The sequence below is a fragment of the Bombus huntii genome, chromosome 15 (genome assembly GCF_024542735.1).
Source record: "Bombus huntii isolate Logan2020A chromosome 15, iyBomHunt1.1, whole genome shotgun sequence".
In the NCBI taxonomy this organism is placed as follows: Eukaryota; Metazoa; Arthropoda; class Insecta; order Hymenoptera; family Apidae; genus Bombus; species Bombus huntii.
In genome coordinates, this window is record NC_066252.1 from 618481 (window position 1) to 637524 (window position 19044).

At 29.7% G+C, this 19044-nt stretch overlaps 1 protein-coding gene across 5 annotated transcripts in view; it reads right to left on the minus strand.

The window, feature by feature from the left end:
- LOC126873802 (uncharacterized) overlaps positions 1-18028 on the minus strand; it is a 114205-nt gene extending 96177 nt beyond the window's left edge. For all 5 annotated transcript variants that reach the window (XM_050635044.1, XM_050635040.1, XM_050635043.1 and 2 more), the window contains exons 1-2: positions 17774-18028; positions 205-384 (exon numbers count right to left, since the gene is read on the minus strand). The gene's annotated coding sequence lies outside the window, so the exon portion shown is untranslated. The remainder of the gene's footprint in view (positions 1-204; positions 385-17773) is intronic.
- Between the last annotated feature and the right edge of the window lie 1016 nt (positions 18029-19044).

Consider the following 19044-nt stretch of genomic DNA (forward strand, 5'->3'; position numbering starts at 1 on the left):
CAAAACTGTTTAGAGCATAAGTGCACAGAATAACGAATACAAAATTTCCAAGTAGAAACGGATCCCAACCAGAAAATAACGAAAATTACATTAAGTTCAAGAATATTTTAAGTTCCATTTAAGAATTTATATTGAAATAATGTATACTACGAAATGTGTTTTAGATATATAAGACCAAAAAAAAATTGTATATCGGTGGCTCACCTTCGCTAAACTCGCGCACGTCCTCCAAGATCCCGTATCATTCTCATAATTTCCCTCTTAATGTAGAAACAGGACAGAGCACTCTTCATGTGCGTGTGTTCTCCTGCGTACAGGAAATAGAAATCCAATACGGTCACGGTAGTCTCGAGCGAGAGGGCAACTTCGGTGTTTCACCTTATCCTGTAAATTAAAACACACACGTCTGGTTTAGACAAATAAGAAAGAAGAGAATGCTATTCCTTAACAAACAGGAACGTATCGCTTTCTCGTTTTAAATCAGATGATATCGACGCAAAAAGAAGATTACAAAGGTAGTATATGTATATTAATATAATATTATATTAATATAATATCAATATCAATGCATAACTTGTATATTTATAATAATAATAATAATAATAATAATAATAATAATATATAATAATATTCTTAAAAAGTATGTACAAAAATTCGTTGTTCAAATTAAATATTAATACAGATTTTGGAATAAAACTTCTTAACAACATATAGCAACTGAAATAGAAATATTTTGTTTTAATGGTGAAGTAAGAATCGTAAAAATACCCAATATCCAAAATAAAATCGTAATATTTGAATTGCAGCTATAGAAAAAGGTTTTAACAGAAGTGTGTATGTACCTAAAAAGGGAAAGAATTCTGTTTTTGAACAACTAAGAATTTTTTTTGATAAATTTTTCTTATCATTTCCTGTTATTGTTATTAATAATTAAAATACATTTAAAATGGCCCTTGTTATAATAAATAATAAATTCAATAACAAATATTGGATTAAATTATTTACATACACGGTATTTTATCCATTTTGAATTCTTTAATACCTTAGCTACTTTCACCGATACAAGAGATTATGTCAAGATAAAGTTAAATGGTTCAAAATGACGAATATTGTGATTTGCTATAAGATATTTGTTGCGTCGTGCAACACTCTATCTGGACCTGGCCATACACCGCGGGCCAGACAGACCCCAGATGTCCGCGCATCCTTACGGCGTACCCTCAATAACCTTAAGTAACCGTCATAAATCCCAATAATTTGCTTGCTAAGGCCCTTCAGACCGAACAAATATCTTTTTCTAAAACACTTTCTAAGGACTATTGTCTACCACGGCTGGACTTCCTAATAGCAACTTTCCATTGAGGGCAGCTAAGACCCTTCCTAGTCCACCAATCTTCGTTTAACCAATTAACAACAAATCCGATGGTCCCGTGCGCTAGACACACCCATCCTTAGCTTTCCTCCGCTACAGCATCATCACCGAACATCACTGATTCTTCAACCTTCAAACATACAACATCCTTCGACCGGGTTTACACCCGAAGATCAGTCAATCACTTATCTTATACACACGCACCAGCGTAGCTATCTTCTTTACAAAGTTGTTGGAATAAACTGTCATTCACAACTCGTTACATCAGTGTCATATTCAATTAACCACCTCTATTATCCTAATCGTAATAGGGGATCGATCATTTCGTGGCGCCGATTATCTAATCGTAATGGGAATTTACGACTCCCGTTGGCGTGCTTCCTCGCGGTCGCGTCTCTCCGCGAGTGGTCGAAACAATATTTTTTTCAGCATGACTAAATATTTTGTTATACACCAACACGTGATTTTATTTTCTATAAAAAAGTATTAATATATTTACTTGTATTTGAAAACTATTGATTTAAAAGATATTTTAACTCTAATTTTGTGAAATTTCTCATACGTATGAAAGTCAAGGTAAAATGCAAAGCAATATACTTGTGTTTATGTCCTTCTTATCTTGAAACTAATCGTTTTCAAATAATACTTTGCATAGAAAATAAAAATTCACATCGTTTGATAAAATAATATCGCCAAGTTTAAAATGTCGAACAAAAAATCATGAATCGCAATGTTCCTTCTTTTGAACCAGCTAATTTTGTGCTAGTAGGATTTTTTATATCAGCAAAAGTATCTGAGTTGTTAAAAAAAAAAACAAGAATTTAAATACTCTGTATAATGTATAAAATTGAAATAATTACAATGGTCACAAAAAGTATTTGTACACCACTACATTTATTATTGCATTTATTTACTGACAGTTTAGTATGATAAATTTCGTATCATTTAGCAATAGATTTTTATATGATTACAAAAATTTGGTGATGGAAATGAGATGTAGAAGGTGATAAAAAAATCTCTTCATTGGAAAATGAAAGTATGTACAAATATTTGTTGTACTCACTGTATATGAATATAATTAAATTAACATCTCAATTATTCGTTTAGAGTTGCACTGCTGGAATCAAACAGAGCTAAAAGTAATTTAATTTGACTTAATATGATTTTCACACAATCATTATTCGAGCTATTGAGAAAGAATTCTCAAGATCGCTATATTGATATAACAAACTAAAAATTAAATACACTTCTACTCTTTCTAAACTTTACTCGAGCAATTTTCTAAACCAAATTATCTACTAAAAATTTCAAGATAACTTAAGTTATGTACTAAATTATAACTATTATGACTATTTACTTAAATTATGACTATTATGACTATAAATTATGAATATATCACTAGTAATAATTTATTGTATTTATGATTGATTATACAATGATCTTACAGGTCGACGTAATAACTCAAAGGTACCCCTGGAACAGTACATATATGTCTTCGCGAAAAGTAATTACCTACGCGCAGCAAATTGAAGAGAATGCGGATTCATAAATTCATTCGCATCGCATTGTCTGCTTCATTATCGCCAGAACTTTAATTGCAACTTCAAACAAGCGGAGAACCGGCGAGATGCGTTTATTTATACCGTTCCAGAAGCTCGACGTTAATAAACAATTCATCACATATTGGCTGTTACACTCATTGTTGCGAAATCAATTCATGACGCAAATAATCGCCTGCTTCTTCTGTTATTATTTCGTCTGGGGGGAAGGGAGGGGCTTGATTAGCGAATTCATTTGAACTGTAACGATTCCATGGTTCACAAGCGTATAATCTGGAATGGATCAAAGACACTTCCAACGAATTTACAATTGCAGATGCGAAATTGCAGATACGAGATTGTAAAAAAATTGATTAGAGAAAGAAAATCGTGCAGAAACAGAATTGATCAAATAATCAAAATAATTATTGTAACATGATTCATTGTTATTTATTATTAGAAATTTTCAATGTGAATTTTTTAATAGACTAACTGCAGTAGGGTATACCGCGAAATAGATAAAATGAAAAAGTTAGGAGAAGATTAATACTTTCTAATGATTAGACGTATATCATTATTGGAATAAAAGTTTAAAAAGAAATTGTCATTTCTTTCATAGAAACATATTCCAGAAAAGAATAGAAAATTATATATATGTAATAATACAATGAATGAAAAATAAAACAAAAGTACACGGATATCTTATTAAACATATAAATTATATTTAACAAGTTCAATAACCTATTCGATGTAATAAAAGATAATCAACACACAGGGGGCAATAGTTTCATCGATTCTATTAACATTTTCTAGTTTACACTGAAATACGAGATTTCACGACGTGTGCAGAGAAAGTTTTCCACTGTAAGATAATGCATTAGATCGCCGATTCCGGTTATCCGTTTAAATGCATGTGTCGCTTTCACGCTTTTTACATAAATTTTACAATTTCTGCATTGAATACGCAAACAATCGTCTTTGTTATAAGCGTGTTTCCTGTTTAGTATCTTTTGGATTAATATGAACATTTTGCTAATTAATAGATTTGCTTATTGTTTCATTGCGAATAATAGATTTATTTCTCAAATCTTTCATTATTCCGATGTGCAGTATTATTCTACATTGAAATAAACAATTCACAATAAAAGTATAAGTTTGAAAGTAGAAATGGAAGAAAATAAATATTGAAATATGCTATACTTACATTGTTCGATAGTAATTATGTACAGTTACTCCCATTAATATTCGCAATATCTTCTAAAAAGGAAAAACTCTTTTAAAATAGGATCGGACGATTTGATTTTTTTTAGAAGTTAGAAGAATTGGTTTACTAGATGACATATAACAAATTTTGAAAATATTGCAGTTTGTCGGAATCGCAAAAAATAGCAACGGTCGTTTTTTACAATTTTTTTATCTGGACCTATAATGAAAATTTAAACAATATCTTTTATAAATTTACGTCAGTTATATGTTAATAGATTAAGTATACATATATGGAAAATTTAACCGAAATGTGTTGATGCGGAAACAAGCCAGAGGCATCGAAACACGTAAAAATCTTTACATTTATTACAGTTATAGATCGAAAATTGTGAAAAATTACGATTTTCACCATTTTTAGCCATTTATAGCTCATAGCAACATTAACCGATTTCGATCGAATTTTCAGCATGTGCAAATATAATTGACATTAATTTTCAAAATGTTATTTAAATTTTTATTACACGCCCAGACAAAAAGCAATCTTTACTTTCGCCTTCGTGATTCCAAACAATTGCAATTTCTTTTTTGCTTTTTACACGTCATCTAGTAAATTAATCCTTTTCACTTCTAAAAAAGAATTGTCTTTTGGTTTTATTTCAAAAAAGTTATTCTGTTTTATTATATTTATGAATATTAATGGCAGTAACAATAGATAGATATTTTTATGCGAGAAAGATTCCACAACTGTCTTGTTAAAATTATTGTAGGACAAATATATATATTAAAAATTTCAAAACTATTATATCCTATTAGTAAGTTTCTTATTTTGATCCACTGTAAGAAACAATTGGAATATAAATTTAAAAAGAAAGATATATTCTATATTATTACATGTAGTTAATAATCTATAATATGTAAATGTATAATATAGGCAAACATTATTTCGAATAGATTATAAATGTACAAAAACAAATACTAATGATATTATTCGGTAACAATTAATTATACAAAATTCAAATAACGGTAACGTTTTACCGTAATATAGTCAGATAAGCCGTGTTATAATTAATATTTCATGACTCTTCATTTCAGCGAGTGACTGCCTGCAATCTATTGAACACTTGTAATATTAAATTTTTAACAAAATCTGGTTCTATATTTTCCCAATTTTTGTTTCTAAGTTTCTTATAATAATATGTATATTCAATATTATCTGACACAAGCTACTATATCTTTTTTCATCATCATACAAGCATCATGTATTTAATTATTGTTATATTATATATTTATTGTTATACAATATGATATATGTATATTATAATATAATTATAATTATATTATTATAATTCTTATAAATATACATATTATAATTATACGGTTGGGAACAAAAATAAATGGACAAGTACAGGTAGATATAAATGAAGTTTAATCCAACGTATTTATATTGCATTGCATTGAATACTAATATTATATATTTAAGTTTTATCTAATAAATAATTCAAGTTAATATTTACATTTTTATGTAAAGAAGCCATACCGAATGGAGCTTCATTGCTATCTATTTCCATTACGTATTCACTTAGTTTCATCCTCGACTCTATTATGTCATGTACATACATATTTACATATGTAGTATGTGTATAACGAAAACTTCTGTAATTTTTCTTCTTTAAAACGACAAAATAACACGTCGTTACACGCAATGAGAATTGCCTATGTACTTACTATTTCAAACCAGACTAAAGCATTATTCAAACAGAATATTCGAAAAATGATTTTTTAAGAATGATTCGATGAAAATGATTTAAAAATGGTTATTTAAATGATATATTATCCCATTTGATTAGATGTTATTTTGAAATAATTATGCGTTGGTTTATTTGAATGGATAAATGATTTTTCTGAGAATTATTTTATTATTTTCTATCATATGTAATAAGTTTTTATCTTATTTGAAATTTTGCTTTCGAACATATATTTCCTAAAATAATATTTGATATAATTTCTAATTGTATCTTATGAACATTGTTAATTGCGTTACAAACACTGATTTTCTCACAACGTCTTATGTATATCATCTCAGACATTTATTATTCAAGGATAATTAAAATTAAAACAATACTGAACGGATATCATTACGTTGAAAAGTAATTAAAATTAAAAACATTTCATATTTCATCTAAGAGAGTTAACTAAAATGAAAAATTATTTAAAAATATGAATAATCTGATCTTGACACACAATAAAGTTATTTTATGTTATCTGTAAAAGGAAAATAATAACTTAATTGAAACGACTCATTTATTCATATTGCTATTTCTTATCTTTATGAAAAAAAATTATCTAATCCTGTTTCAAAGGAATACACAGAAGTGTTGTAAAATAAACCAATGACTTATCTATAATGACCTCCGTAATTACTTATCTTCTTAAATCTTTTTCGTAAATGTTAATGAAGCGATCTTACTTATTTCATTATTCGACGAGTCGTTTTCTACTTCATGCATCGTGTATACACGGTCGCGCTAATTAAGCCCCGTTTGCTTTCACGCGCGGTGACAGATGTTGGATTACGCTCCGGAAACTTTAATTGTAGGTAAATTCGTAGAAAGAAATGCTGTGGATGGAAGGGGTAATATAATGCCGCGGAATGAAGGTATAACGAGTCTGGTAGAGCGCGTCTGCAAGTCTGCATTGCTCCGTGGTCCATAACTGAAACCAGACTACGCAGCAACAAGAAACAGGTAGATACGTTAGCTGGACGTGCCTCTCTCGAAAGAGGATCTACGTCAGTTTTCTTCCGCGGTTAGATGAATGGGGGGGGGGGGGGGGAGAGAAGTCCTGAATCTCGCCGTCTGTAGTGTCTAATAATAGCGGCACGTTGCATGTTTCTCTTTCTAGCCAGTGAACCAGCGTTTCGAGAATCGATACCAATGCTCTTAACGTGCGTGCAAAATGGTGCACGTGTACATTCTACATGCATATATGGTATACGTATTGGCATTGAAAATGAGTCAAGTACATCATGTCTCGTTTGTATTAGTTAAGTTAGTCGAATCCAAGTCACTTGACCTGAAGTTTGTGTTTGTACAGGTCAAACATAAAACTAATTAAACAAGAAATAACAGTATGTTATGCATTGTGACGCTAGATTTATGATATAAGTAAAGTCAGGGAAAGTCTATGATTCGAAATAAGGTAAAAGTGAGAATAACAAAATTGAGCAAGAGCCTTTACTTCAGAGAATTTGGAAATTTCTCTACTTTGAGACTAGTTCTTAATTTGACAGGAGTGAACAATTGATAAGAGATTTCTACATGACATAATAAGTTGAATACATTGATTCGAATTTTTTTAGGTAAGTCAAGAATTATCCCAATACACGTATAATCGATAAATTTTAAAATTTAATTTGAATTTTCAAACTCGATCTTTTAAAATATTAGACCTACAACGTAATTTTATTATCCTTAATTTTCGTCTTATTTTGAGTCATAGTGTCTTCTTTGGCTTCGCTTACGCCATAAACTTAGGTCCACGATATATAGCAACCGTTATTCCTTTCAAGTCAAGGCATATGTATTTGAAAGAACTTTAGCTTCATTCGAGATCGTATTTCAAGTCAAGCAAGATAATAATAAGTATTAGTATTAATTACGCAATTAATATTAAGTAGTATTAAGTACTCGAACACAAGCAACCTGAACTCGAGTGACTTAACTAATGAGAATCATCATAGAAACTTGTAGGAATATTTCAAAACACGTAAATACCAGGTTCACACTGGTAAAGTTGTTTGAATTCAGACGCTTGAATGAATTATAGTGTTTATAAATATAGAGACAGAGTTCTTCCAAAGTTCTTCATATATATGGAAATACAATATCTTTTCACTGATGATCAACTTTAAAAATTGGAAATAGCAGTATGTTAGGAATTCCTTTTGCCATATGTACATCTTGCTGTTTTATCTTTCAAGTATGTGATTTTTTTGGCTAGGGACAATATCCAATACAATGCAATATTAATGCTTATAACAATTGCAAGAAGTGATTAATAGTAAAATATAGAATGTTTTAAAATGCTAGAACAACTATAGTACAGTAGTATAGAGAGGAGCAAGAGAAAACAGCTGCAACGGGACAGCAAAACAATAGACGATAGTTTTAGTCTTAGTTTAGTCGTTAGTTTTTAATTGCGAATTAGGTTAAGAGTTCTATTTGCTGTAAACTGAGCCAATTAAGTTCCTTTTTTAAGGCCATTGAACCCGAAAAGAAAAATCAAACAGAAGAAATACAGCATAGTAGTATCATTATTAAAACATTAACTATAGTATATTTTTATTATGAATATATAATATAATAACTTGATATCGGAGTTATTTTCAGAAAATATAAGAATATTTTTCTACAAATTGTTGTATTTTTTAAACTAATTGAGATATTGATATGAAAAAAAAATTGAAAGATATAATAAAGACCTTCCAATTATTATTTGCACGCATTATTTACTTAATATTATTCAAATTAAATATCGTTTGAAACAGCTATATGTATTTCATATTTACACATGAAAGTGCAATTATTCGATAATATATATAATATTTACGTATGTTCTCACACTTGGTGAATTTGTTAGGAAAATAAATGCGATAAATGGATACAAAATATGTTCTTTTATATATATTTTTAAAAAATACATATAAAATACACAAAATATGCAAAATGTGTAAAATAATCAAGATTTTTAAGTTCCACTATACATATTATCTATTTTCTACAAGATGTATTTGCAGGAACATCCGTACTTTAGTGTTTAATCGCAAATACGACGTGTCACGATTTTCTAGAAGTGTTAGAACATTTCCATTAATAGCTCCAAAATTTTTCATAATCGAGTCAATAAAACATATACAACTATAGGAATACTAATACAGCTATGTATCAGTAACACCTAATAGAAAATAAAAAATTTTCCCACACAGTGAACAACGCCGTCCTTAAAAATCTCCATAAAACTACTAAGTTAAATAAAACGTACAACACCTACAAAAACAGTACTTATTCAGTAATAGTATTATTACGGAATGCAATAATTGCCGCATAAATGGAAGCACAGTAACGTGGATGGTAACAGCTGCATCGATTGCAGCAGTGCTAAATAATAGCGACGCGACAGCAGCAAATACCGCAGCTGATCGAATACTAATTAAAAAACGTACAGAAGAACCTCGCATGCACTGCGTTTTATTTATCTTTTCATGAATTTATTAATATTATAGTTACTCCGGTCAGTACAAAAAATTCTGTCAGAACTAAATTAATTAGTTCAAGACGACAAACATTGTAATTTTTTCCTTCTTTATAAAAAATATAAATGCAGATATCTGTGTTTGAAAATAATTGCTTGTATTTTTGCTCCGTTTATTTTAACTTTATAAGTTAAATTATATTTTAATTTTGCTAAATTTATCCTATGAAATGCAAGAAAAACATAAATATAAGAAAAGCTCTACGTCATTTCTCATTTTACATACGTAATAAGTACAAACTTCTAATTCAAATATCTTTTAAATTAATTATTTTTAGACAAGATATTACAAACACTATTATTAATAATTTTAATAATTTCTTATAAAAAATCAAAATTTGCATTCATGAGCGTATAAAAAGGTATGTATTCTTGCTGAAGAAACTGATGAACTTGAAAACGGTAACCTTGAAGGAATAAAGTCGCGAATTGCAGTGTTCACACTTCTGAATCAACAAATTTGATACAATTCTCTGCCTCGAAAGAACTAATGAAAGTACAGATTTAGGGATCCAACTGCTGTTCAAAGATACTCAGATATGTGTCTATTTTTGACCATTTAATTAAAATATTGTGAATAAAAGAATCGGACATTATATGGTTTATACAGTGACGAGCAAAAGTGTAAACACACTCCGCTGATTTTATATAAAAGGCGATAATACGACTAATTTTTCAAGTGAACGGTAAAGATTAGATAACGGTAACTACAAGCTGCGTCTGATTAACGAAATGTAATAGTTCATTTTCATTAACATTAATAATGTACAGAACATTTTACAAAAATGGACATCTCAAACCATGTTTACAGTTTTGCACTTTAATTATACTCGTCGAATTAAGGTTTCAACCTAGTATTTCGTCCACTTTTCTTTACCTTTTTTTAATGCTTTTAATCTACGAGGCATACTGTCAATTAAATTTTTCCCATAATTCATGAACACCCGAAGGTGGATTATTATATTTTTCCAGCCTTTTTTTCACGGTGGACCACAAATTTTCGATCGGATTCATATCCGGACTTTGTGCTGGTCACTTCATCACAGAAAAATTTTGATTTTCTAGCCAGGTTTTAACTATTTTTGCAGTATGCTTAGGATCCTCGCCTTGTTGAAATAAATTACTTTGAGGTAAATTACTTTGTAGAATGGTCAAATAATGCTCTTTTCGTATTATACCTTCGATTCGAACTAAGGGGCCAACACCTCTGTGAGTAAAGCAACACCAACACATGATTGAGCCACCTCCAAACTTCATAGTTTGTTTTATACCACCTGGTTGATCATTATTCTCGGATGAAGTCCAATACCAAGACCTTCTGTCAGATTCGAATCTGTTAATTTTTGTTTCGTCACTCCATATAACTCTTTTCCAATCTTCGGCCGTCCATTCTTTGTAGGTGTCCACAAATTGTTTTCGTAATTTAATATTTTTGTTTGAAAGAGATGGTTTACTCTCTTTTTCCTTCGCTCGTAAACCAATTCTCTTTAAAGAGCGACGAATGGTCCATTCGCTAGCACTTATTTCGATTTCCTGAGCAGCAATTTTTGGTGTTTTGTAACTATCCGACCGAATACAGTGTGCAATTTCACGTACTGCTCTATCTGAAATAAGTCGCGGTCTATCGTTTTGTGAAGAAATTGGTGCACTAACATACTTTTTTCTTATTCTTGCAACTATCGTATGACTGACACCACATTTCTCTGCAATTTGCCGCAACGACAAATCTTTATCACACAAACAAATAATACTGTTCTTTATCTACTTATCTTCACTAAGTGGCTTCATCTTGGATTAAGCATATCAAACTGAAAAGTAATCTAACAATGGTGTGGAACAGTTGACTGCGAAACAGTGGACAATCAGTGCTTATTGACAGTTTCGTTTCCCTGACATTTACGTGCTATCATAAACGTTTCTGACGAAACGTGCAAAACTGTAAACATTGTTTCAAAACACAATTATTATAAAATATTCTGTACATTATTAATGTTAATGAAAATGAACTATTACATTTCGTTAATCAGACGTAGCTTGTAGTTACTGTTACCTAATCTTTACCGATCACTTGAAAAATTAGTCATAGTATCGTCTTTTACATAAAATCAAATTTGCTCGTCACTGTATATCGATATTGAAATTTAAATATATTAAAGTTCCGTTTTTAAGTTTAATGGAATTACTTAAATTCAAATTTTATTTCGAGTTTATGCAAGAAAAATTAGTTTAAAATCGTTTAAGATTTTTATAACCCGACGATGCTTCATGGTGCCTCTCATATAAAAATGAATCGTATATGCTTTAGTATAAGATGGTACAAATTCTCAGAGGTAACACGTTTAACTACACAAAGAAAAGATTTCATTGTGTACACGTGACTGAGGCTTCTTGATTTTAGGTTAATTTATATTGTTACATTTTTAAAAGAATTTAGTGTTATAATCAATTTTTTCGGGATGGTAATTTTTATGTTACCTACTTGTTTTATATTACATCTGATTGTTAGTTATCGCCACCACTACATGCATTTATGCCCTACTGATTATGATAAATATTTATATTTAGGATATAATATTATTTGAACAGCTTTTAAATATCTAGAATAAGAATTGTAACACCTAATTGAATATAGATGCCAGAAGTTAATTTCGAGTGAAATGAAATTATTTTTTGATTTAAAAGAAACAGTAGTTGTTAAATAATACAATGTTATTTTCAATTTCATGCTTGTCGATATTGTTTTCCTAAAGTTTCTTCGACGTTAAGTATGCACCACTTTAGATATCCATTTTCGTTATGTGCCCGCTTGCAGTCAGGTTACTTAAATTCAAACGACTTCAACTAACTTGTATAAACAAGACATTCATAAACCCGAGTCATGTAAATTCAAGTAACTTAACCGACCTAGAGAGGGATTCAGTGTTCTTATAAACGGTAATATACATATACAGGGTCCGGTAGAATAACATGTAAAAGCGGACACAATGTAATTCTTTGTATAAAAATAAAAACAAAAGAATAAAATTTGTTAATTTTCAGTTTAGTTTTCGAGAAAATCAAGTATACTTGAACATGGCTAATTCCGTACCGAACAAGACTAAATAATCGACAGGAAGTCATATTACGTACAAAAACAAATCGAAAATGTAGAATGTTGTTATATCTATACTCAGAGGTAGGATCAGAATAGTTATTATTTTATTGAATGGATAAATCTATCACACCGTTCTGAGCCAAAAAGAAACCTTTATTGCATGCGCTTACAAAAACTAGGGATAAAAACAAAAAAGCATCTTAAGCCTATCGATTAAATCTATCGATTGTAACTTCTTCTAGTTACTATTTCTTATAACTAACGCATCTGCATATGCATGGCGAGCACGAACTCACGTTGTCATTTTCAACATAGAATAAAATTTCAAATAAAAACAAATTTGAAAATTTATCGTACACATGTACTAGGCCTATTCTTAGCGAAACATGCTCAAACTACATTTTCTTGAAAATGAAGCCTTAAACGGGAAAATCTTATTCTATATTTTCGATTTATTTTCGATTTATTATTAATCCTGTCCAATCCGGAATTAACCATGTTCAAGTATACTTGATAAATTTTTAAACGTGATTCTTTCGAAAACTACACCGAAAATTAAAAGAATTTTATTCTATTGTTTTTCCTTATTTTTACATAAGGAATCACATCGTTCCTGCTGTTACTTGTTATTTGGTCGGACCTTGTATACAGCCATTTATACAACGATACCACGCGCATCGTGTATCGCGGTAAATTAGTCTGGCTAGAATAAAAGTCGTCAACGAAGCGTTACAAATGCACGTTTTTTCCAATCTACATTGGCTGTGGATTGCCCGCTAATTATTAAAGAAGAGATTCTCTCAATTATACGTCAGGACGTTGACCTGTCTATTTGCAAATGTCGCGACGGTGAAAAGTAGAGTTTATCGGACGTGGATGGTAAGAGATCGATTGAACAACGTGTATAACGTTCCGTTCACGTGCGAACGTACTAAGGTATAGGCTGGTATATAAGACCATAACCGCATGAACACCATAAGCACGCACTTTTATGACTTACGGTAAATTTATTTCACAATGTATTTCCCCTCCCTGGCATGGCTGGTGTTCATGTTTCTTGGTTACAATTTTGGAGAATTTGTAGTACTGTTACGAACGTTTCATGGTTATATGGTAAAGTAAGTTACGAGTTGAATGGATATATGTAGTAGCTTGTTGCATAATAAACATGCCACTTTTCTAATAAACAAATTATTTGTATATTGTTTTGCTTAAAAAGCATCGATTTTATCAATTCTAAGGCACCAAGATCCATTACTACCTTCATTGATTTGATAATATTTGCAAAGCAACTATATATATATTTTTTACTTTTTTCTAAGTACAATATACAGTTTCCAGATCATTTTTCCTTTTGAATACATAGTTAGCTGAACTGCTCCGAAATAATAAATGTATGGATACAGATGATTCTTACTATAAATAAAAATTTGTATTCTAACTAAAACAAATTACGCTATTAATGCCGTAAAATAAGTATTACCGAAAATAGTATTTATTATGAAACAACCTGATATTAGATTATCCTTTATGTATTGCAACTCTTTTCATATCTGTATGTATTAAATAAAGATAAACAATTACCTATCGATAATTAATCACTGATATATTTTCTAGATTAATTTTGCTATAAATTCACAAAATCTTAGGCGTCTGTTTCGTAGCATTCTGTATATCATTACCTGAATGCAAAGTAAATAATAGCTTTTCTATCAGCTTAATAGAATTTTCTGTAAATACTTACTCCATTGCTTGGAAATTAGATAATAACAACAGAAAATACAAATATGATAACAAGAATAAAACGAACGACTTATTTAATGTAATTATTCTAATATTTTTATATAATAATTTATTTATAATTTATCCAAGTATCACTTCATAAATTTTTAGATTTTTATAATTTCTATTAAATATTTGTTTGAAACTAGAATTATCGTTTACGACTCATAAACATATTATATTAATTAATATATATTAATCACAAAAAACAATTGTATAAACATTTCGTTCATTTATTATAATAACCGATGGATATGAAATAATTGAGTAAAGAAATTAATGTTTAACACGTTGAATGCCACGCTAGTTTTTCAGGGATTGCCCGTGGCGTCACGATGAATTTTTTAATATACGATACATACAATGTTCAAATATTACCTATAAGAAATATGTTACAATGGATTTATCTCACTGAGGTCACCGGTGACCCCCATGGCGCTAAAGTGCGATTTCGTGCGATCACTTATTTTTTTCGTTTATCAATTATCTCATATTGTTTCTTCGCGTTGCTAAATAATTGTTCCAAACCATAATCCATCCTTCGGTCATACTTATTCGGACCTTACTTTAGTATCTTTTACTTTACTGTCAAGGCCCTTAATTGCCATCAGACATTTTTCAAGTCGAAACGTTCCTTAGGGTTATTGCTCATTAAGGCAAAACACGGAAATATCGTGAACAAAATATCATGATAACGAAATTGAGGTTTCCATTTCTCCATATGAAAGCTTGCTAAGAAAACCACGTCATGAATTAAAGGCAATGTCGGGAAAGGCTAGAACTGTGCGACGATTTTGCAAAATATGTTATGAAAAAAACTAAAAAACGCTAAGGAGGACAACTACAAAAAGCTGTAGTAAAAAAAGTCGTGACATATTGGGAAGACCGTGCTAGTTCACACTTTCTTTGTTTGGAGTGTTTCAATACGACACATCGCAATATGCACACATAATAGATTATATTTCATGTATAAATAAAACTATTTTTATGTATTTTATACTGCATTAATTTCATCACACCATTGTAGTAGCGATGTTAATGATAACAGATTTATAACTATTAACATTTGTTCAAATTATGTATTTCTACTAAATTATGTATTTCTACTTGGCGCGTAGGTCACCGGTGATCCCCGTGGCATTCAATGTGTTAAGTATAAGATTAGATAGTATACTGTCACTGTAGTTTTTACATTTAGATGCATATCCAAGTATGTGTGTACATTAAAAACATTGGAAGGAATTTATTAATAAACCGAGTATTTCAGTATCGCGTCCGTCAACCTTACTTCGTTTATTTGCTATATTCAACTATATTTAACGTTCGTTACATTACAGCACTCGCAATTCGTGCATAACCCAACATCGCTATCCTTGATTAATCATGGAAATTGGCAGAGAAATCATAAAAAAGAACGTAAAATCAGCATAATGATTGAAATATAATTGTAAGATGAAACGAAACAAATATATGATTATAAATTTACTAATGTTATATAGGTACATGTTATCTTAACTATCTTAGTACATGAAACATGGACATAAATTAATGTAAAATTTTTAGAAAGAACATTTAAATAAACTTCGTTTTTGCGAAAATCGAGTTTGAAATTTGTAAAATATACATATTTCAATATGGGTAATTGCGAATTGGGCAGGAACGAATAATCGACAAGAGGTTATTCTACGTACGAAAATAAGTAAAGAATGTAGTACAAAATTTGTTCATAGGAGGCTTCATCTTTAAAAAAACAAGATTTGAAAATTCCAGGTCTATTCTTAACTAAACATCGTTCAAATTCAATTTTTTTGGAAACGAAGCTTTAAATGGAAAGATTTTATTGTACATTTTTCACTTATTTTCGTATGTAAAATGTCCTGCTGATTGATTACTCCCACCCGGTTGGTAATTACACAAATTCATATATACTAAATAAATTTTCAAACTAGACTTTCTCGAAGACGAAGTCTCAAATAAAAAAATTTTATTCTATGTATACATTCGATTTATTTTTTCATCTAGAATCACTCTGTATATGCAACCTTTTTAAAATAAATTTTCTAGTAAGAATTAACCGAACAATCTAAAATGAACATTAGCCAACAAATTACATATACAATAATTATTTAAATTACAATAAGTATCGTAATTAGTTCGATCTTCAAACTTATGTAAATATTACTATTGATTTTTAATATGAAAGTGCAGAAAATGTATTTTAATAATTTACAGAATAATTTATCAATAATCATTCATAACCATTCAATATTTAAAATGAATGTTTTTAAAAATGTTAAAATGGAACCGATTCTTTAATTTTTCCATTTTATACAAATATACTATGTACATAAACCTTTTAAAATATTTCTTACTTTCATTTTGCACAATACTTCTGCAAAATGCTTTTGCGAAATTATTTACAGTTTGCACCCTAAATATTAATTAATTGTTAAAAGCCACCAACCTACATTCTAAACTTCCAAAACATATCGCACGATATAACGTAGAGACACTGATCCTATATCGATTGCGTCCGAAAGTGTAATTTGATAACAAAAATAATACTACAACAACGACGGGAAAATATCGCAATATTTCTTAAACTTTTTCAATACTATGTATCATTTTAACATAAAAAATTAATACCAGTAGAATAAAAAATAAATAAATAATGAATTTAGCAATAAATTTAATGAGTATCGAAAACATAAATACGATGAATAATATTTCTAATATTTTATTTCAGTAATTATTACTTGTGTATAAACTGGAAGAATTTTGCTGTTGGGCAGAATATTTCAAAATACTGGCATAAAGTCTTTCGTTTATTGCCTTACGGGTACATTCAAAGAAATATTCAGTGGGTAAAATGCTTCTTTGTGATACCAATTCAATTGTAGCTAAAACAATGCACGAATTTCAGAGATCAGAAGAGTACTAACTCGTGAAAACCAACAACCAATTCTTTCAATATTTCTTCTACAATATTATTTTAAATATTAAGATATATGTAGAAAAAACAATTACTTGTCTTGAGTAATCACATGTAAATAAACTCAAAAAAGACCAATAGAATAGAAATCACTAAACTGCAGACTTCTATGCAATATCATGTTTTTATGAATGTAACTACAGAAGTAGAACCTAGTTCCTGAGTTTAATGTTTTATCCAACTGTATATTTCCAACTATGGAAAAGTTGTTAAAGGTATGCATCGTTTTCCGTTCAATTTTCCTTAAAACATTAAGAATCTTCTTTGACAAAATAAGAGTAAGATTGAATTTTAAAAATTCATAATCGGATTAAATAGAGATTTGTTTCATCCACCAAGTATTATAACCAATACTTTGTTTTATATATTTTATATATTTTTATATAGATATTATGCACACTCTGTATATTTTTCCACTGTATATGTTCTACACATAGACGTTCCAGTGAAGATTATTCGCTTTATCTGAAAGGACTTACTTTATAGACGACTAGCCTGAAAATTTTTCAAGTCACCGACCTATGTTAAACCAGATCATCATCTTCTGTCTTGAACTCCAATAATAAGTGTTCTTTCTCTCACGCGCGTTACTTTTTATCAGTTTTTCACGGTAGAAACACAAAAATTGTTTTCACGTATAAATTTCTTGTAACTGTGCAAAAGAAAAATTTCTCGATAAAAATAATACTAGTAAGAGACGAGAGAGGTGTACAAGAGACCTGCCTCCTACCGTTGTCGTTCGAAAACTCATGGTGCGAGCTTGATGCGATCGTGTGCTTCTTCCCCCACTCCTATGAAGTTAATCGTAGTGGAGAAACCCCTCATGTTGTTCGTATTTCGAACCTGACTCTTCGTGTATACACGAATACGTGTGTATATACACTATCGCTCAAAAGTTGAATACATATGTTACTGATAAAAGATTCTTCAATTTTGCACACATTACTTGCAATTGACACTTTTATTTTATATACAATTTTGTGTATACATTTATTATTATTATTATGTATGCATTTTTGTGTATGCAAACATATAACACACCTCGTAACGCCATATTATATACATATGTATGTACATAATTCCTAATTTCTAATACTACACCTCTAATTTCTAACCTACATTATCTAAACCTTATTATTCTAAATCTATATGCGAGTTACAAATAATACGTGATATTAATATCTTTGCACATACTGAAATTGTTAAATGCGAATGAAATGCAAGTTCTAAAATTCTAATTGTTCTTTACACATGCAGAAACTTTTGACGGATAGTGTATGTACTTATATACACAGTCTCAAACGGAACGTGGTCATTACATATTCACGAACCGTGTATGTGTACGACATAGAGCAGGTGCTCCAAGATTTTTTATAAAAATTTGTTTTTTGAATACTATTTATAAATAAGTATAGTAAAGACAATAAATATAGTTAAATCGTTAGAAACGTATACGTTCAATTATATGTGAAATAATAAGTAATTATATATGCAAATATTACTTAATTAATTACATATGCATGTAAAATCATGACTATTTGTAGCGGTGGTACACGTAATCGATGCGGAGTATACGGAGACATCGATATATATACATATAATAATCACTTTTTAATAGAAATGTATTAAGAAGATAATCCTAAGAATATCTGTGTTTCAAAATATCAATACATATCAATTTTGCCTATTACGTATTTTAGTTTCCAAATGTTAGTTAGCATTTCTTTATTATTTTCAGAAATTATTTTCA